Source organism: Telopea speciosissima, chromosome 9 (genome assembly GCF_018873765.1).
Source record: "Telopea speciosissima isolate NSW1024214 ecotype Mountain lineage chromosome 9, Tspe_v1, whole genome shotgun sequence".
NCBI lineage: Eukaryota > Viridiplantae > Streptophyta > Magnoliopsida > Proteales > Proteaceae > Telopea > Telopea speciosissima.
The window spans coordinates 37,487,014-37,508,630 of record NC_057924.1 but is presented as its reverse complement, the minus strand read 5'-3'; the positions used below and the strand labels follow the sequence as shown (position 1 = coordinate 37,508,630).

General features: G+C 43.8%; 1 non-coding gene across 1 annotated transcript; it reads right to left on the bottom strand.

Moving 5' to 3' along the window:
* Positions 1-20,141: 20,141 nt before the first annotated feature.
* Positions 20,142-20,248, bottom strand: LOC122641207. The gene has a single exon (XR_006329856.1). It is a non-coding gene; the product is annotated as a small nucleolar RNA R71 (small nucleolar RNA).
* Positions 20,249-21,617: the final 1,369 nt, after the last annotated feature.

The window sequence follows — 21,617 nt, the reverse complement described above, 5'->3', positions numbered from 1 at the left end:
GGATGTTACGCGCTACCTCAGGTAGTTGCAGAAGAGTTGTTGGTCATTGAGAATATGTCGCTACAAGTCATTGATCTGACCCACAGTCGCTGGTGCATTGGGATCAGGTACTGGCTCCACGACGGCTTCAATGGCTACTTTGGGGTTGAGGTTGACTACCTCAACCTGTTGGTTATCTGGGACCTCCCTATCCTGAGAGACATGGTCAGTGGCTCTGCGACGGGAGCTCTCTGGAGGAGGTGATCCATTTCCCCCCTCGCAGCATTGTTGGTGGAGGGAGCAGTCTTCTTGCAAAAGGACCAGAGTGACAAAGGAGAACCGGTGTGGTTTCGGCCTAGGATTCTTCGATGCCTAAGTTAGATCTCTCTGAGCAAACAGATGAATAATAGAATTCAAGATGGGTTGATGGGGTAGAGTACCTTCCCTTTTATAGTGGAGTGTGGCAATGTGGAGATTCCCAGTCGATGGCGAGTAGTCCTCGTAGTTGATAGAGTCCCTAGGTAGCAGGGTTCTTCCTTGATTGGTTGTCCCCTACAGGTGGTAGTGTCCTTGTAGGGCTGTTGTACCTAGCGGATAGATGCTGATACGTTGTCAGATAAGGTGCCTGGTGCTTGTGTCCGTTTGGGACTGTACAGCTGGTAGGCAGTGCCCTGTACCCATGAGATGATGTATATCTTGTTGTTGGTGATAGTAGCCCGTAGTACCTGGACTTCCTTGTTGATGGTAGTAGTCCGTAGTACCTGGACTTGGTCCTTCACTGGTTCTATTATGGTCCACCTCCTTGGGTCGGGACCCGTGGCTGCCTCTGATTGGTTGGTGTAAATTTGGGTTTATCAGAGTGACTAAAGGATAACTACCTAGGAGGGAGGTAGTTATGGAAGAAAAAATAATGGGTTGGGGCCCCTAGTTTCACTTGGCAACGTATCACATTTTTCTATCCAAGTGTGAACATAAGATATAAAGGAGAAACTAGAAGATCTCTTCCTATCTTCCTCAACTTCATTGGAGGCTGCCGCCATAACTTCATTGGAAAACATCAAGATAATAATTATTGGGCAGATATGGCAAACCTCAATCGGATTGGTAGATGTAAGTTCTGCATTCTCACCTTATCTTAATCTTTTAGAATCCCCTTGGTTGGACCTTTGGACTGTTTGGCCCTGTCGCACAAAGAAAACGACATGGTTTCCCTCTCTGCAACACTTGAATTAGAAATGGGAATAGTAATGGAGAACCATAGACATTCTTGAAACTCTTTTGATTGCTTTGTTTTCTCTCTACCAAGTGAATACAGGAATGACTACTTGATTGTGAATGAATCTGAATTTGAATCTGAATCCCCTTTACATGGGGCATAAGGGCCTCTATTTATACAATTTCCCCCTCCAATCCTATTACAATAGAGCTGCCAGATGGCTTTCCCTCCTCGTCATCAGGTTGAGTTGTTCTCGGTATCCCATTCTTTGTGAAGGAGGGATCCTCTCCTATCTTCCAAGGTTCTGGAATCTTCTCTTTACACATGGGTAGTGGTTAGCAGTTATAATCCATCAGGGTTCTCTTAAACTGATCTTACTGATGTGTCTATACCAATTTAACTGCCACGCACATGGTCTATACTGGTTTAACTACCAGGTATATAGCAAACAAGTCTTGGACAAAATTGGTTTCTTGGACTCCAAGCCATACCACCTGTCATCCTCGGATTGGGTAGATGAAAAATGGTGTATCATTTGCCCCTACTCCCTTTGTCTTGGATAAGGCATAGGGAGGACTCTTCATTTCTTCCGAACAATAGTATACTGGTCTCTATGCTCGGTTATCTGTGACCTTCACTCACTGTAGACCTTCAATGATGGTCAGTTTTCATTTAGGCTTGTTGATGTTCAATAGTGCTGATCATCGCTCATCTGAGGAAGTTGTTTCATTTTTGAATTGAATCTCTTCTATTGACGATTTTTCCCTTGGATATGGATCGGGAGTTCCCAAAATTGGGCCGCCATTTGCCTTTTTTGTATGGGATCCGAAATACCTTCCGAATTTTACGCCTTTTAAGAGAATTTGAAAAGACATCATAAAGTTCAAATTTGAACCTCTTGGCCTCCCGATGTTTCCTTGTCGTGGAAGCCTCCTTTATGAGCTAAACTCGTGTTCCTCACATTCTCATTTGCATCTTGATCGTTCAACGAAACAAGTTGGACTGATCCAAAACGTCCATTCTTTTCCCTAGGGTATAAAGGATTCTAACTTCCTGGGGCTTCTCTTTTTCATCGTTTCCATGTTCTTGAGCTCTAGTCTCTAATTCTCTGCCTTTGTTTTTATCCCCTGAAGCCTTCTCATTTTGCATTTTCTCCTTCAGCTACACTCTTCTTACACAAGTAAGTTCTCTTCCCTTTGCTTTTGTAGTTGATTTCTTTTCTTTTTCCCAAATATGTCGAGTTCAAAGAAAACTCCAATCTCAAAGACTGATCGAGAAGCAGCTTCTTTGTTTGAGGAATCTGACCGGTTGTACCACGGCCAAGGGTTTAGGGAAGACACCGTGGCTCCTTCTACTCGATTCTAGAGTCCATTGATCTTAGGGCCGCTTCTCCTGAACATAGGTTGAATACCGAGCATCCTGATGAGGTCAGCCTTATTTCAGATGCCTTTGAAGCTGGTTTTTGTTACCTCCTTCCTCAATTTGTTTCTTGTCTTCTTAAACATTACAGATTTACCCCTAGCCAGTTACTCTCGAATTCCTTGAGGTACGTTGGTGCCTTCATCCTCAGATGTTCCTGATTAGGCAGATGTCCTTCCCTTGCACTGTTCATTAGGTGTTTTCTGTTCAATTCACTCAGCAGCCACCCTGGATGGTATTACTTCCATCAGTGCGACCCCTCCATCCCTATCATGAGCAAAATTCCTTCCTCCATCCATGTTTGGAAACAGAGGTTCTTTTGGGCTTCATGCTCGGGATACAAATTCCCTAATAAATGGTGCTCGCCCAACACTTCAGCTCGGAATAAGATTCCAAGTTTCGATGACGAGGATCTAACAACCCTTGAGTTGATAATAAACTCCAAGAGGCCTATGGAACTGGCCGATATTGACACCTTAGACATGTCTGACTTGGAGAGGGGTGAGGTTTTCTGAATTTTTTGTATATGTTATTGCTCTTTAACTGTAGTGTATTAATCCTTCTCCATTGTTCGATGCAGTGGATTTTGTTTTGAACTCCATTGACAATTTCATTGATATGGAGAACATCCAAGTCACCGGTCAGAAGGTGACCTCTTCTCAGCCACCGGAGAAGAAGAAAAGGAAGAAATCCCCAACCGATCATAAGGGGGTCGTCCTGAGGAAGGAGCCTAAGAAAAATGGCTCAATGGCCAAAGCTCCTAAGAACCAGAAAGATTGGGAGAGCTAGGGTCTCCTTGAGCGTAAAGAGAAGGGGATCTCGTTGGCAGTCAGGTCCTCAAGCTAGGGTGGTTGGGATAATATCATTCCTATGGACCTGAGTAATACCCGTTTACCCAAGGACACTGATAAGTCCAAGGGCAAGGATAAAATGTCTTTGGATATGTTTGTCCCTAAATGGTCGGTACGAGTCAACCAAAAGGTGATCGGTGACGCCAAGGCAGCTAAGCAGGTGGCGTTGTATGGATCCCACCAGTTGATCGGGATGCCCGCTCCGACATGGATTATGAAATGTTGGAGAGCACTGCCCCCGCTTGGGCTTATGAGGTAATACTCTTTTTCTTTATCACTTTACTGCCCTTCGGTTATCTTTATCTTCCTAACTTCTTCCCTTTCCAGGCTTTGGCTTTCGCCTAAGGGGCAGTGAATCAAAAGAGGAGGAATACTTCTATATACAGTCAACTCGATGTGGAATACAAGGATCTAAAGTGGTCTTATGAAGATACGTATCAATAGATCCTTACGCTTGGTCAGGAAATTAAGTTGTTGACCACAGAGAAGGCCTACACGACGGCTGACCAAGGCCGTGCAACCGCAGAGAAGGCCTACACGATGGCTGACCAAGGTCTTGTAGCAACCGAGAAATGCGCTAATGTCCTTGTCCTATCTACTAAAGTAGCTGAGGATGAGCTAAATAAGAAGATCCAGCTAGTGGAGAGCCAGACAATGGAGATTTCCAACTTGAAGTCCATGTTGGAAAAGGCCGAGAATTCAGCTATGGAAGTTGGGGCAAAGGTGGTGAAAGCCTATATTAGCTCGGATGAAAATACAAGGGAGCTCATGAAGACTTCCTCTAAGATCTTGCTGCAGGTTACACACTCCATCTAGAAGCAAGTGAAGGAAAGGGAGCCTAATTTTAACTTCAAGGGTATGAAGGAGGTGGAGAGAATGCTCTCCAAGCTAAAGGATGGCTCCTTCATTCCTCCCCCATTGAAGGGAGTTTGAGGATCCATTCCTTTCCTGGGGGAACCGCTATGATTTTCTTTCTCGCAACAGCTCGAGGGGTTTTTGGTTTTTGGGTTATGCTCCTCGATTGGAGAGAGAGAGAAGGAATGGGTCTTCTCAAATGGTTATGATTCATCAAGGGATGGGGGTCATACAATTAAATGAAATGGAGTCGCCACCTAGGATTAGGGCCTAAGACCCGTTAGTGTAGCCCTATGAAGGGCTACAGGACTTCGTTTGGTCTGGTCAGAGATTCGGGATAAGTGGTCAGGTTACGAGAGCGGGAAGGGGTTAGGCACCCACCTCGCCTGGGTAAACCAGTCTTTCTACTAGATGCTAGTTTTTGAATTTCTTCCTTCACAATGTCCTATTTCCACATGTATAGCTAAAATGATGCACACACTGCTTAATTAAATTAACTACTGTATACTACACAGTCATAATTTTAAAGTCTACATTGCTACGAAATTAAAATGCGATGAAAGGATTAAATACCTGTATGCATTGAATCCAATGCAGTTATACGACACGAATCGCGTCCCCCAGCTCAGGTGGAGGCAAAAGACTGGCTTTGTCCTTGGTCGGACAGAGTAACGACATCAGGAAGTAATTACTTGGATATCAGGCAGAATAATAGTGTCAAAAAATATTTGGAGAGCACTTAACCGAATGTCAAGTAGTGTAACGATGTATGGGTGTCGGGTACTAAGACCTCAGATAGAATAATGACATTGAAAAGCTTCTGAAACTAGGCTTCTTCGAATATCAGGCAGAGTAATGGCGCACGGGTGTCGGGTACTAGGACCTCGAACAGAATAACGATGTCGAAAAGTGCTTCAAAAACTAGGAATTAGGACGTCGGGCAGGGTGACTAGGCTATGGGAGGCTTTGGGGCTTTGGGCAGAAACAAGTTAGGAAAGGTGGGTCCGGAGGACCTGGACTCCTGACAGAGGGACGGGGCTCAAAATCGGACAGGGGCAAGGCCTTGAAACTAGGAAAAAAGGAAAAAAAAATTGGAAACTGGGGCTCTGGAGGTCCCCCCCTCTCCTCAACTTGAGACTTGTTGAAATGAGGGGTGGGGGGCTATTTATAGCCAAAAATTCCTTTGGCGCCGTCGCAGAGAAATTGGTGGCGCCTCCGAACCAAAAAAATTGCATTTAGGGTACCCGACGGTGCCACGGGGAGGGTAGATTTTCCTGGCCGTGGCATTGCCACACGACGCTATCGTGCGGTGCCACAGCCAGGCGTAGTGCTGTTGTGCAGTGTCGTGGCTGCGCACGATGCAACTAGGTCAGGGCTTCAAGTGAGGTCGTCGTGCGGGGTTATACCGGGGATGCAAGGAGACCACAAGTGGAAACAAGATGGAATAATGGATGTCCGAGTCACCCTGAAGGAAAGGAGTATTTAAAGGGCATTGCTAGTCTTTCGCGTCCGGGTGTCGTCATTGCTGTGGGGGTGGCAAAATCCATCCTCTACAGTTTACCCTTCTTTGGCAGAGGCCTGTGCCAATAGCCGAAGGGCAAAGACAAGAGACTTCTTGATTTTGTCACTAGGAGCATGCATCACTGCCACTTTGCTCATAGGTGGCGGGGTTGAATGATTAAAACCGCGTCTTGGTAAACCATTCGACAAATCTTTTGAGAAACTACTACTATCATTTTGCTCTAGGCAATGGTGTTCCCTTGACAAACCTTTCAGTGAGCCTCCTCGGGCCGAGCAACTACTATCGCCACTTTGCTCATAGGTGACGATGTTTTGAACAATTAAACCTAATTTGGCAAATCGCTCGGTGATATCTCTTACTTTGAACGATAAAACCTATATCGGCAAACCGTCCAATGAAATCTTTTGTTTTGAATGGTAAGAACTATCTCGGCAAACCATCCGATGAAAACTCTTATTTTGAATGGTAAAACTTATCTCGGTAAACCATTCAGTAGCAATTGGGGCTCAATTAGTACATCTAGGGGGTTGGGTGTCAACAGGAGATCGAAGATCTGATGGCAATAGAAGATCAACAGATCGGATGATAGCGGGTAATGGCAACGGGTGATCCAGGGATCGGATGGCAATAGGTGATCAACATATCAAATGGCAATGGGCGATCCAGGGATCGGATGACAACATGTGATTAACAGATCAAATGCTAATAGGTGATCAAAAAGTCGAATGGTAGTGGGCGATCCAAGGATCGGATGACAATGGGTGATCAGCGTATCAAATGGTAATAGGTAATCAAAAACTCAAATGGCAACGGGCGATTTAGGGATCGGATGACAACGGATGATCAATAGATCAAACGGTAACAGGTAATCGAAAACTCAAACGGCAGTGGGTGATCCAGGGATCGGGTGACAATGGGTGATCAACAGATCAAATAGGGTAACGGGTGATCGAAAAGTTAAATGGTGGCGGGCGATCTAGGGATCGGATGGCAACATGTGATCAACAGATCAAAAAGGGTAATGATTTTGAGTGACACTCTGTTGAATTCTGATTTATGAGCGGCGCACGACAGGAAATCTGCCTTTGAGCAACGCTCTGTAGGGATTTGTGGTTTTGAGCAATGCTCGATTAGAGTTTTAGTTTTGGGCATCACTCGATCGGAAAGGCATTGTGACCGAAATTTGAAATGTGCAACGATGAGACGACATCGCGACTAAAATTTGAAACGTGTAATGATGAGACGACGTCGAGACCAAACTTTGAAATGTATAACGATGAGACGGCATTGCGATCAAATGTTGAAATGTGTAACGATGAGACAACATCATGACTGAATTTTGAAATGTGTAATGATGTGACTGCATCTCGACCAAATTTTGAAATGTGTAATGATGGGACAGCATCGCAACCAGAATTTGAAACGTGTAATGATGAGATGGCATCACGATCGAATTTTGAAATGTGTAATGATGAGATGGCATCGCAACCGAAATTTTGAAATGTGTAATGATGGAACGGCATCGCGACTTGGTTTTGAAAAATGTGCAATGATGAGATGGCATCGCGATCAAATTTTGAAATATGTGACGATGAGATGGCATCGCGATCGAGTTTTGAAAAATGTAACGATGAGACAGCATCGTGATCGGGTTTTGAAAAATGTGCAGAGATGAGATGGCATCATGATCGAATTTCAGAATATGTGACGATGAGACGGCATCCCTACCGAGTTTTGAAAAATGCAACGATGAGACGGCATCGTGACCACTGGGAAAAAATGTACGATGAGGTGGCATCACGACTGAGTTTTGAAAAATTCAACGATGAGACGGCATTGCGACCACTGAGGAAAAATGTACGATGAGGTGGCATCATGACCAATTTTTGGAAAACGTACGATGAGATGGCATTGCGACCAATTTTTGGAAAATGAGCGATGAGATGGCATCACAACCTTTTTGGAAAACGTACGATGAGATGGCACCGCGACCTACTTGGGACAAAAAGTACGATGAGGTGGCATTACGACCAATTTTTGGGAAACATAAGATGAGATGGCACCGCGACCATTGGAAAAAAAATACGATGAGATGGCCTCGCGGCCAGTTTTTGGAAAATGTATGATGAGATGGCATTGCGACCAATTTTTAAAAATGAATGATGAGATGGCATCGCGATCAGTTTTTGAAAACGTACGATGAGATGGCATCGCGACCCATTGGAAGAAAGGTATGATGAGATGGCCTCGCGGCCAGTGTTTCAAGGTGTATGGTAAGGTGGGCTTACAACCCCAAAAAAATTATTATTATTATTATATTTTTGGCCACGGCACTGTCGGTTCTACTTGACGATGCCACGTGGGGCCACGGACTTGTGACCGTGCCACGTGGGGCCGCGGGCCTACGCGGCGGTGCCACGCTGGGCAGCAGCCGAGGTAGCGGTGCTGCTGTGCGCGCCCACGGTCTGCGGGGCCGTCAAGGCTGAATTTCTATAAAAGGGGGGGGTGGACCTCATTTCACACCTCCCCCTCTCCCTTCTACTGCTTCTTTCCCTCTTGGGATCCCCCCTCTCTCTTCCCTGCATTTCTCAATTTTCTTTTTCTTCTTTATTTTTTTGTGAGCCATTCACCATGTCTTCATCCAAACGAGGCAGGCCATCATCTTCTTCTTCTGAGGTGTCCGCCGACTTGAAGGCAGAGTGGTACACAGGCAGCATTTTAGTGGACACCACGCTCCGCAAATGCTGCTCCATCTGGGGTCAGGCTCTCAAGAAGGTAAGTGGTGCTCACCTTTTCTTCTCTTTTTAAGCAATGCATGTTCTTGTTCAATATTTGATTCCCACCCAATATCTTGTAGGAGCTTTACTCCCTTGGTTACAAGAAGTATTGTCATACTAATGACGTCTAGTCATGGTACTCGCTCCTTCATCCTGCTATGAGGGAGAGGGTGGACTTGACCGGCTTGGTGCGTACTGCTCAGGTAGTTTCTCCTAAGTTGGGCACTCCTATAGTCCATGCCTTGGCGGACTGCTAGTGGCCATCGACTCACACGTTTCATCTGCCTGCCGAGGAGGTAACCATCACTCCTCTAGAGTTCTTCATGATTACAGGGATCCCCTTCACTAGGAAACCCGTTTCTGTGAATCCTTCCCTTGAGACAAGATCCCTTAAGGATTGGGGATCTCCTGGGTTTCAAAGTGACCTCTCGTGTCATTCTCTTGTCCACCCTGAAGAAGGAGTGGGACAATCGTATGATTGATGACAACTCCCCTAGGGAGCTATTGGACCAGGCTGCTAGGAGTTTTCTCCTTTATCTTGTCTCCAATGTTCTTTTCTGTGACGGGCGAGGCCGCACAGATACTCTTCTTGCTTGTTTCTTTGAGGATTTCCATGAGGCAGCGTCCTTCGATTGGGGCGGGTCTGCCTATGCTCACTTTTTGAGGATGTTAGATCATCTTGCCTTTGGCGCTCCTGGCTGGACCGGCTACGCCTATTCTTTGGGTATGCTTCGCTCCCCTGATCCTTCTTTTTTTTTTTTTCTTTTAGCCTTCAATCTTTGTTTGGTTCTTGATATTGCTATTTTCTTGATAGGTCTGGTGCTATGAGGTTCTAGGGATCCATGCCCCTGGTCTCCTTGACAAGTCGGCTCCTTACATCCCCCGAGTTACTCGCTGGGGGAAGGCCAGGTGTTCTCTTACCGATCAGCTGCAAGTACATCTTCAGCTCAATGATTTGGCAGTTAACAGGATAATGATCAAAGAAACTTTTCTCAGCCTTTTTGTTCTTTCTAAATTGATTCCCCTTTGCTTGTTTAACTGAAATGATTCTATTGGCAGATTCACTGGCAGCCCTACGATGAGGAGGAGATTGTGTATCCCGATGACCTGGAAGAGTACCAGTTCGCTTGTGGGCTTGTCCAGAAGCGGATAGCCTTTGAGGGCCTTTCTGAGGTGGAGCTCTATCTTGGGGAGAGGGTGACCCGCCAGTGGCATCCTACTTAGAAGGTGCCTCGGCCTCCCCCTGCTCATATGCGTGCTCCTTTCTTATATCCTGACATTGAGGCCTTGAGGGTTGGGATTGCAGCTTCAGAGCTGGTTGTGGTGAACCAAGATTACTAGGACTTCTTTTATCGGGAGACCGTCTGTGTTCGCTTGACTCGGGAGGGTCCTGTGGTATTTCCTTAAACCTTATCTCCCTCTGTGACATTTTCTGTCTCTTTTTTTTTTTTTTTTGAAATTGACAGTCTTGTCTCTTCTTTTCTTTCTTCCTTTTTGCAGTACCTGGGTCGTCGCCTGATTCTTGGCGAGTACGGATTGCCTCCCTCACGTGGCTGCAGTGTGAGCTCTCGCCCTTCCCATGCTGCCAGTATTGACTTGCCTATTATGCAGATGGGCGATCTCATCCTAGGGTATAGGGGGTGGACCATCCCTTCCAAGTTTGATATCAGTCTCTAGACCGTCCTCCCTGCCTATCGGGTTTTCGATCACGACTTGGGGCTCCCGATTCCCTTTGCCGGGGTACATTACCTCTTCCCTTTTTTTCACTTTTTGATTAATTCCTTGGTTTTAGCTGACCTTTGCTTGGTATCATCATAATAGATCAGTACTGAGAGATATGCCGACATGCGCCAGATGCAAGCGAGTGTAGACGCTGAGTTCCAGGATAGGATACGTGACATCTAGCGGTTGGTGAGTAATTCCTCTTCTGTATCTTTTGATGTTTTCCCTTGTTTTGGAATCTCTTCCCCTTTCTTGAAGTAATCTCAATCCTTTTCTCTTTCAGAGCAATCAGATTAATGAGATGAGGGAATCTCGGGACCACTTCGAGCGTCGCTATCGACGGTGTTCTGAGGAGAACCGGCGGTATTTTGAGGAGAACAGGCACCTTCAGAGGGAGCTAGCATGTGCATGACTCTTTCGATTTCCATCCCCGGTGCAGGGTGATGATGATGAGGATGATGATGACGATGACGACAATGATGACGACGGTGACGATGGTGACTATGAGCACATCCCGGAGGTCGATAGTGAGGATGAATCCTTTGGCGGCGAGAATTAGCCTTCTCCCCCTCCCCAGTTATTGAACATACTCTTTTTTTGTTTGGATTTTTAGAGGTTGTATGGATATTTGATGTTGTATTTTATTTTTTTCATTTTATCTTATGAACAGAGTAGGTTAATTACCTTGAAACAATTACTTTTTCCTTTGCAAGGCACAATCCCAAACGTCTTTCATTTAATCCCTGATTGTTACATGCATGGGAATGGTATGGCAATGGAACAGAGGGTACGACAAATGGAAAAGAGAGTGATGGAAAGGAAACATAGTCCAATAAGGTCACGCCTCAATTACATATTTCACCCACAATTCGTCCTGTAGATTCACGGTCTTTGGCGTTAGCTCTTTTGGTTGTCGAACCTTCATCGTTGTTGCTTTTGGAGCCAAATGACATCGCATAGATACGAGATGAGGCAGGTAGAAGGTGGAATGAGTCAAACCCATCAACCACACATAATCACAATCCTGAATTTTGAAGACCGGGGTTTCTGTATTCCACCAATGGTAGTTCCATTGAATCTTGTCATCCATTCTTTCTTCCAAATATTTCCTCCAATCCTTGATAACATGAAACTCTATCATTTCTCTTCGAATTCAGAATGCTTCAGGTACAACGTGGCATCGGGTATTGGTTAGACCAATCGTAGCTTTTCCAGCACCCACATTTACAAAATTGCAGGGGATCCTGCACAATGATCCCTGCCATATTTTTGGGAAGTACTCATGTCCTCCAGACCTTTGAAAGTCTTAGCTAGCACTATAGGGGTGATATCACATCCTTCTAGAAGCTGCTGAACAACGTCGGCCATTACAAGGAGAACACCTGTTCTTGGGGCGCACAGTAAGTATCTCCCAATCATGTAAAATAAATATGCTTTCCTCCTATTCTCTTATCAAGTTTTTCCGACATATTCCTGCTTGGATAAGATTCCTGCTACTTTCATAATGTCAATTCTACCATATTCCATGACCTTCTTGACTTCCCTCTCGGGCCATCCGAAGAAATCTTGCAGAACTTCTTCATAGCTGTCGCGCAGAGGGGGACGAAAATGTCTTCCTGACGGCGGTGAGAGCATGCAAGCTCGAAATTCTTCAGCTGTGGGGGTTATCTTCACATCTCCAAATCTGAAAACTTGTAGTTCTAGATCCCAACATTTGTATACTTGCCGAAGCATGTCATGATGGATCTCCACATGCGTAATCCTCCCAAGGATCGATATATGTACATCTTTCAAAGTGGTCGGATCGTCTGAGCTCATGTCTACGGTCCATTTACATAAAGTCTCGTCGAGAGTTGTCTTCCTTGGGGGATGCATATTGTCTGTACCCAACCAAAGAACCCCTTAGTAAACTAGAAAAGATCTCTTTTTTTCTTTTTTGGACTCAAGGAATAGTCAGCTCCTACTAGTAACACACGAGGAGATGCTAGAAGGCAGATTTTTGTTGGATGGCAGGGTTTTTTGGATGATGGGTGATGGAGATTATCGGGTGGCAGATTTAGGAATATGCCCCTGGTGAAGGCTTGATGTGACCGCACTTGAGCATGCCAAGTTGCCTATGTATCCTACACGAAATATTTTTTGAGTTGGTCAATGTTGACAAGGCCCTTGACGTCTTCTCCATCAAGATCCACGAGTCGAACAGCTTACCCGGTTAGGATTTCCTTTACTTGATAAGGTTCGTTCCAATTTGGCCTGAACTTGCCCCTTGGGTCATGGACTGGTGCCCTTTACTCTCGAAGAACCAAATCTCCTTCTTCAATGTTTCGCGGGCAAATTCCTTTGTTGAAGGCTCTCGCCATTTTGAGTTGGTACTATTTAAGGTGATCCATGGCTTTCATCCTTTTCTCATCTAGCAGGTTAACCTCACCATACCTTTCTTGCATCCATTCTCCTTCGGGTAATTTGCCATCCACCAATACTCTGAGGGATAGTACTTGGATTTCCACAGGTAATACTACCTCCATTCCATAGACCAATGAAAAAGGACTTGCCCTAGTAGAAGTTCGAATGGACTTTCGATAAGCCCATAATGCATATGGGAGCTTGTCTGCCCAATCTCTGTGAGTATCAGCCATTTTTTGCAATATGACTTTGACATTTTTGTTGGCTGCCTCCACTGCTCCGTTAGTCTGTGGTCTATAAGTCGTAGATCGGTGCCACTTGATACCAAACTTGGCACAAAACTTATCAGTTTTTCCCACGAAATATGCTACCTGATCAGATATGAGGGCGTGTGGCACTCCATATCTGCATATGATATTTTTCTTGATGAATTTTGCTACTTTCGCAGCTGTCAAGATGGCATAAAACTATTCTTCCACCCATTTGGTGAAATATTCTATGGCGATGAGGATGAATTCATGTCTGCTAGATACTTTCAGTGTTACCTTCCCTATGATGTCGATGCCCCATGAGGAGAATGGCCAGGGAGCATTCAATGAATGGAGTTTCGTGGGAGGAATGTGGATGACGTTGGCAAATATCTGGCACTTGTGGCATCTTTTCATGAACGTGGCACAATCTTCTTTCATGGTTGCTCAATAATACCCTAGTCTTAGGATCTTCTTGGTGAGCATTCTGGCATTTGTATGCGGTCTGTAGATTCCCTGATGGATTTCCTTCATGATTGTCTGAGCTTGTTCCTCATCTACATAGAGCAATTGTATGCCATCGCAAGATCTTTTGTACAACAAGTCTCCTTCGAGCATAAATTACATGGCGTACTTTCGTAGCCGCTTCTTTTCACCCACTATGAAATGTTCATGATACCTTCTTTCTTTGATGAAGTCAACTATGGGTGTGAACCATACTTTCCCATCAGCTATCAAGGCATTCACTGATTCTTCATATGCTAGCTCACGTCTCTTGTCCACCAGAAATGGTCGGATCTAGGTATCTGAGCTGCATTCAACCATTGAGGCGAGGGTGGCCAATGCATCTGCAAATCTGTTGTTGACTCTTGGAAAATATTCGAATGTAATTTCTTCAAAGTTCTTGATCATTCCTTCCAAGTATTCTTGATAAGGTTTCAGCTTTTCATCTTTCATTTTCTATCTCCCTTGAGTTTGACAGATTACGATCAACGAATCCCCATAAACTTTCAACTTCTTGATTCCCAATGCCATGGCTGCCTCAAGGCCAATCACACATGCTTCGTACTTTGCGGTGTTGTTGGTACATGGGAATTCTAACCGAAAAGCAGAAGGAAGATAAAGATCCTCTGGGGTTATCAGCAATATTCCAACCCCATATCCCCTCTGATTGGCTGCACCATCAAAGTATAACTGCCACCACTCTTTGCATTCTTCTTCTTCCATGCATGCTAAGTCCTCATCCGGGAAAAGATCTTCCATTGGTCGCGAATCCGACTCCACCGGATGTGTAGCTAGATGGTCTGAGACTGCTCGCCCCTTCAAAGAATTTTGGTTGACATATGTTATATCAAATTTTGATAACAAAAACAACCATTTGGCCATCCTTTAAGTTAGTGCTAGCTTTTCAAACAAGTACTTTATCGGGTCCATCTTTAAGATGAGTCGGATTGGATGCGAAAGCATGTAATGCCTTAATCTTTTAGTTACCCAAACCAAGGCGGTGCATGTCTTCTCCAAAGGGGTATAGCAAGTTTTGTACTCTAGAAATTTCTTGCTCAAGTAGTAGACTTCGTGCTCTTACCCATTCTTCTGATCAAGCTGTGCTACCATTGATCCCATTGCCATTTCTTCAACAGATAAGTATAATAGCAGTGGTTCACCCAGCATCGGCGGGACAAGTACTGGCGGATGAGTCAAGTACTCCTTTATTTTTTCGAACCCCTCTTGGCACTTATCATTAATTCTTTGGTTCTTCTTTTCTTAGGAGCTTGAAAATGGGTTCACAAGTCACGGTTAGGCGTGCTATGAACCAACTTATATATTGGATGCGACCCAAGAAACATCGGATCTCTTTTTCCATTTTTTGTGACGGCATTTCTATTATAGCCTCTATTTTGTCAGGATTCACTTCTATTTCTCTTTCACTGACGAGAACTCCCAGAAGCTTCCCTGCCGTTGCTCCAAATACACATTTTTTAGGGTTCAATTTGTGCTTGTATTCTTTTATCCGCTCAAGAAACTTTCTCAGTGCCAGGAAATGCCCCTGCCGAGTGACCGATTTGATGATCATATCATCCACATACACTTCTACTTCTTTGTGTATTATATCATGTAGGATGACCGTAGCTGCTCTTTGATACATTGCTCCTACGTTCTTCAGACCAAAGGGCATTATCTTGTAACAATAGGTTCCCTATGGTATGGTAAACGCTGTCTTCTCTCTGTCCTTTGGACACATGCTGATTTGATTATACCCAGAAAATCCATCCATAAATGACAATAAGGCATTCTTTGCCGTGTTGACTACTAGCAAGTGAATATGTGGTAATGGGAAGTCATCCTTGGGGCTGACTTTGTTGAGGTCTTACAAATCCAAGCACATCCTTACTTTTTTTCGTCTTTCTTGGGAACTGGGACAATATTGGACAACCATTGAGGGTATTGTGCCATTTGGAGGAATCCTACATTTCATTGCTTGATGACTTCCTCCCTGATCTTTTCACTCCATTCGGGCCGCATTCTTCTGGGCTTCTGCTTGACAGGCCGAGCGTCTAGATAAGTGGGCAGTTAATGCTACACAATCCTTGGATTGATGCCTGACATATCTTCGTAGGACGATGTGAATACTTCTTGAAATTCCTTCAATAGGGTTGTCATCTGACCAACTCCCTCCTTATCGAGTGAGGAGCCAATTTTAACCATTCGGGGACATTATTCTGTTCCTAGATTTATAAGACATGTGTTCTCTCAGACAGGTTGGGCTTTTCTTTGCTTTAGTTTTTTTATTAAGTGGTGGTGTTCAAGGATATCCTCATCATCGAAAGATGAATCGGAGGAAGAAGAAGAGACACACTCAGAATGGTTGAATTCATTCATGATGGAAAGAGGAGTATAAGCAGACTCGATAGACTGGAAGGTACTACCTTCCTTGATTACAAGACACTTACCAGTAGATGAGACTAATTCGTAGCTGACCACTCCTTGAGACTCTATTGCCTGAAACCTATCAGAAACGCTGATCCAGTTTACAATGGGTTCTTAGAGAGGGTGAATCAAGAGATGAGGTTTCAGCTCTTCTTTGTCCCTTGCAGAAATCATGGCTATCTCGGACAGTTCTTTGATACTCATATCTTCTTCAGCAGCTTTCAATTCTGCTTGTTTCACTTCTAGTGCCACCCAGTCGATGTTGTCTTGAAAGAAGGCTTCAAATCCTGGCTGGAAGCTTCTTTTGTCATGATCGAACCACGGCTCACTATTGCCACAGTATGGGAAGTTCTTCCCTTCCTTGACAAAATACCCGTTCAGAGTGTTGAAATAGGGAGATGGTCCCATGGCAGTGCTCGCCTTCTCACATTTTAGGCTATTTTAAAATTTGCCTTTCTTTTTTGGTTCTTCATATCCCAATCCATGATGGTTGCTGTAAGTTGGAAATCAGGGAATTTTGGAATCGCTTGCTAATTCTTTCCCAGTCCAGGCCCTTGGAAATAGTCCATGTTATTCATCATCTTCAAAGTGGACTTACTCCATATGGATGGTATCAAACGGGATTATCTCTCTTACTTCTGCGGTTGTCACACTGATTGCCCCAATCTCGAATCCACCTAGCTGGATATCTTCTGGAGTTTCTACTCCTACCTCAATGCTTGCCAAGGTGTGGACTATTTATGGGTCACCAAAGATAGTGATCATCTTCCCTTCATGGATAAACTTCATTTTTTGATGCAGGCATGAGGCCATCGCCCCTACAGAATGTAGCCAGGGTCGCCCCAGTAACATGTTAAATGATGCTTGAATATCAATCACTTAACATTCAACTATGAACTGGATAGGTCCGACTCGGATATCAGTGGTCAAAACTCCCAGAACTTTCCTTCTTGTGTTGTCATATGCTCGGATTGTTTGAGTAGAGGGTTGTATACGAGTGAGATCTAGCCCCATGTAGCTTGCAGCTTTGAGAGGTATGACGTTGAGAGCTTATCCATTATCTATTAATACTTAGGGGACCCGGTTCCCATTGCATTCTATGGTAATGTGCAAGGCCTGATTATGATTCTTTCCTTCAGGTGGTAGACCATCTTCGAAGAATGAGAGAGAATGTGTGGCATAGGTAGCCCCCATAATGTTTGAAAGTTCTTCTGGGCCCATCTCTATTGGTACCTGAACTTTGTTGAGTGCTTTCAGGACTACTTCTCGATGTGGCAAGGAGGCCATCAACAACCCCTAAATAGAGATGTTGGCTTATATCTTCTTCAGTTGGTTCAACACTTGCTTTTCTGGCTTGTACTTACTTTGCGGTAAGGCAAATGCGTACGGTTTCTCCCAATCAGACCCTTATCTTTGGAATTTCTTCCACTCCGGGTCTTTGATTCCTCTGGTTCTCTTCCCTTGACAATGAGCTCTTCTGGGCACAGCTTGTCATCCTCCAGGCCACTTTCAGTCATCACAAGGGTTCCCACCATTGGGCACTTCCTTCTCGGACAAGTGACTTCACTTTCCGCCTTCACGGCAGTGATCGTCTCTTAGGCCTTTCGAAGAATCTTGGACAAGGCTTCTTGCTTCCCATAAAGATGCCTAACAAGTTGGTCATATTCTGGTTTTGTTGGACCTACCGACATCATCTGCTGGATCATTTCGAAGACCTTATTGGCTAATTTTTGGAATCTCATGGCTTTAGCTAAGGATCCAAAATGCTCTTCATCTTTTGATGTTTCCTCATCACTGGAGATCATTGGATGAATGTTCCTTGTGGGGTCTCTTGATCGAGTCGTTAATCGATCAAAAATAAAATCCTAAATTAATCTAGCAAGTAGCAAGTAAGGGGTCAATCTATGGGGAATTGGAATGCTAAATTACTAAGATGATTAGATGAATTGCCATAAATCAGATTTTAAACTATGAACGAAAGAAACAAATCTAAGCTAACAACGATATGCAAATACGGGAGAAGACTATCTTTAGGGTTAGAATTCCCAATGGGTTGCTATTCAATTCGGTTGCATCCTTCAGTTTATTATAATCACAGGCCTAATAATACCACAGGATGTAGGGTTCCTCCTAAGTATGGACTATCTTGACGAGTACTATCGTCCTTCGCTTATAGGGCTTGGCACGCTTAGTTCGTTCAGCTATAATCCATCATCGGTACAACCATATAAGAACAAAATACCATTGCTTGAATGAAAAAAAATGAATCACAGAAACAGAAATTTTCAACTAAATATATCTATTAAGATTATCCAAATAGGGATGGGGTCTCAACATCAAGCAATCAAGACTGCAAACCAGAATTTAAAATAGCAAACACCATTAGTTCATCTACACCTAAAGATAGAGGGAATTTAGCCAATCATGGTGCTAAGAGACAAAGGGCAGCAATGGCGACGATGATCTTCCATGGTGAAGGAGCTGCTGGAACGATAACCACTCTCTTCCCCCCTTGCCGAACCCAAGATCCAAAAATAAAAAAACAAAAGAAGAAAGAGGAAAAATAGAGAGAAGAAGAAGAGAAAGAGAGCACGGTTCTTTTGCTGCCCTTTGTCTCTTAGCACCATGATTGGCTAAATTCCCTCTATCTTTAGGTGTAGATGAACTAATGGTGTTTGCTATTTAAAATTCTGGTTTGCAGTCTTGATTGCTTGATGTTGAGACCCCATCTCTATTTGGATAATTTTAATAGATATATTTAGTTGGAAAATTCTATTTCTGTGATTCATTATTTTTCATTCAAGTAATGGTATTTTGTTCTTATGTGGTTGTACCGATGATGGATTATAGCTGAACGAACTAAGCGTGCCAAGCCCTATAAGCGAAGGATGATAGTACTCGTCAAGATAGTCCATACCTAGGAGGAACCCTATATTCTGTGGTATTATTAGGCCTGTGGTTATAATAAATCGAAGCATGCAACTGAATTGAATAGCAACCCATTGGGAATTCTAACCCTAAAGATATTCTTCTCCTGTATTTGTATATCGTTGTTAAGTTAGATTTGTTTCTTTCGTTCGTAGTTTAAAATCAGATTTATTGCAATTTAATTTTCATCACTTTCATCTAATCATCTTAGTACTTTAGCCTTCCAGTTCCCCATAGATCGACCCCTTACTTGCTACTTGCTAGATTAATTTAGGGTTTTATTTTTGACCGGTTAACGACACGATCAAATTTTGGCACTGTTGCTGGGGAACCGAAGCACGGTTGCTAAGATTGATTGAGTTGTTTTGTGGTACTTTATTTAGCTTTAATTTCATAATTGCATAATTTTTATTATTATTTTGTTAATCTCTTTATTAGGTTAATTTTAGTGTACCTAACGTTCTCTTTGTTTGTGCAGAAGCCGAGTAGATCGAGTAGGACAAGCTGTCCGTTTGGTTTACTTTTTAATTCCTAGACTTTATGTAATTAGGGTTATTTTATGTAATAATTTTTTTTATTCCAGCATTAGATTGGGTGTTTAGGTTTAATTTTAATTCCCCCAACCCCTTAAGATCATGTGTACCGGTTCATTAGGGGCAGCACGTGGAATTGCGCAACCGCCAACACCAGGTAAGTATTTTTGTTAGTTTTAAATTAGTTAATTGTTTACTTTTTAGTTCTGATTTTTATTTTTTATTTAGTTATCACGTTTTAATTTTTGTTGAATTAGCACATTCAACCTGTGTTGTGTTGTATGCATGGTCGGTGTTCTTTGCACCCCAACCTGACTGCCATTGACCTAGAAATAGAGCAATCTGTGGCTAGACCTAGGGATAAGGATAATAATAATAACATGGGTGACGGAAATCAGCCAGGAAGGCCGCTGAGTGAGCACTTCACTCCAACTGCCTATACCCCTGCATCTTGTATTCAGTTGCCTGCCATTCAGGCTGCTCAATATGAGATCAAGTCCAACATCATACAGTTATTACCATCCTATTATGGACTTGCTAATGAGGAGCCTTACAAGCATCTTGATGAGTTCTTAGAGGTGTGCTCTACAGTCAAATTCCAAAACCTCCCTGAAGATGCCCTAAAAGTACTCCTATTCCCATTTTCCCTAAAGGACAAAGCCAAACACTGGCTCCATTCCCTAGATTCGATTAGGATTTCTACATGGGCGGGGATGCAACAGGAATTTAAAAAAAAAATTTCCCCATTGGTCAGACTAATAGCCTTAGAAGAGCCATTACTAGTTTCTCCCAATTAGAGGGCGAACAATTTCATGAAGCGTGGGAGAGACTTAAGGAATTACTTAGGAAGTGCCCCCACCACGCTGTCCCGAAATGGCAGTTAGTCTAGTGTTTTTATGATGGCCTCCATGACCGATATAGGCAGATGGTAGACTCCTCTTAGGGTGGAATATTTATGCACAAGAATGAGAAGGAAGCATGGGATCTTTTTGAAACCCTTAGTGAGAATTCCCAACATCATGCTTCGGCCTCTCGGACTGAGATTCCACACACAAGGCAACCAAAGAAGGGTGGTCTCTATGAGATCAACCCAACTGTAGAGATGACTGCTAAGGTTGACATGCTGTCCAAAAAATTGGACTATCTGATGTCTGTAGGATAACATTCTATGTTCCCTTTCCCAATGAGTTTCCCCAATCAGACTGAATCTTGTGCCCCATGTGCTAGCCCTAGCCACTATGTGACAAACTGTCCTTCGGCTGCACAATACCCTGAGTTTATTTAGGAACAGGTGCAAATGGCTCAAAGTTTCCCTACACCGGGTAATGATCCCTTTTTCAGTACTTATAACCCAGGATGGCGAAACCACCCAAACTTTTCATGGAGAAACTCAGTACCTAACAACCTTCCAAATCCACCATATAGGCCACCATTTAATATTCAAACCAATGCCTATATGGGTGGACAACCACCATATCCTCAACCCCAACAGAATGAATCCTTTGAGAAAAAGGTGCTAAAAGCATTAATCGGACTCGAGCAGAACACACAACTGCTTCACTCACATACTTAGTCCATTAATAAGCTAGAGAACCAACTGGGTCAGCTAGCCGATGCTACAAGTAAGAGGGAGGCTAGCCAATTGCCAAGTCAGCCAATAGGTAACTCAAATAGTCAAATGGGTCGAGGGAAAGAGCAAGTCCAGTTGATCACAGTCCTAAGGAGCGGCACAAGGGTGGAAAAACCTGATGCGCCCTTAGCCATTAATGAGATGTTGCCTACTACGTCTCAAAGCCAGGGAGAGGCTGAGTCAACCCTAGAGAATTCTGGTGGTGGTGTAGAAACACATGAGTCCATTACTGAAACACTACCTGTGGAAATCACTCATCAGTTCCCAAGGAAGGGGCTGCACATTCCCATTGTGGAGGGACCATTACCTGACTCTTACATTCCAAAGGTTCCTTTTTCCCAAGCCCTTCAAACATCAGCCCCAGACTATTTGGATAAAAAGGGTGCAAAGATGCAAGAGATGATAGACTTGTTCCAACAAGTTCGCATCAATCTCCCCCTCTTGGATGCTATCAAGCAAGTTTCTGCTTACACTAAGTTTTTGAAAGACCTCTACACCCAAAAGCGTAAGTTGAGAACTCAAATCCCTAAGACCGTCCATTTGACTGAACAGGTTAGTTTGATAATTTCCAGCCACCTACCCCCTAAGCTTAAGGACCTAGGTGCG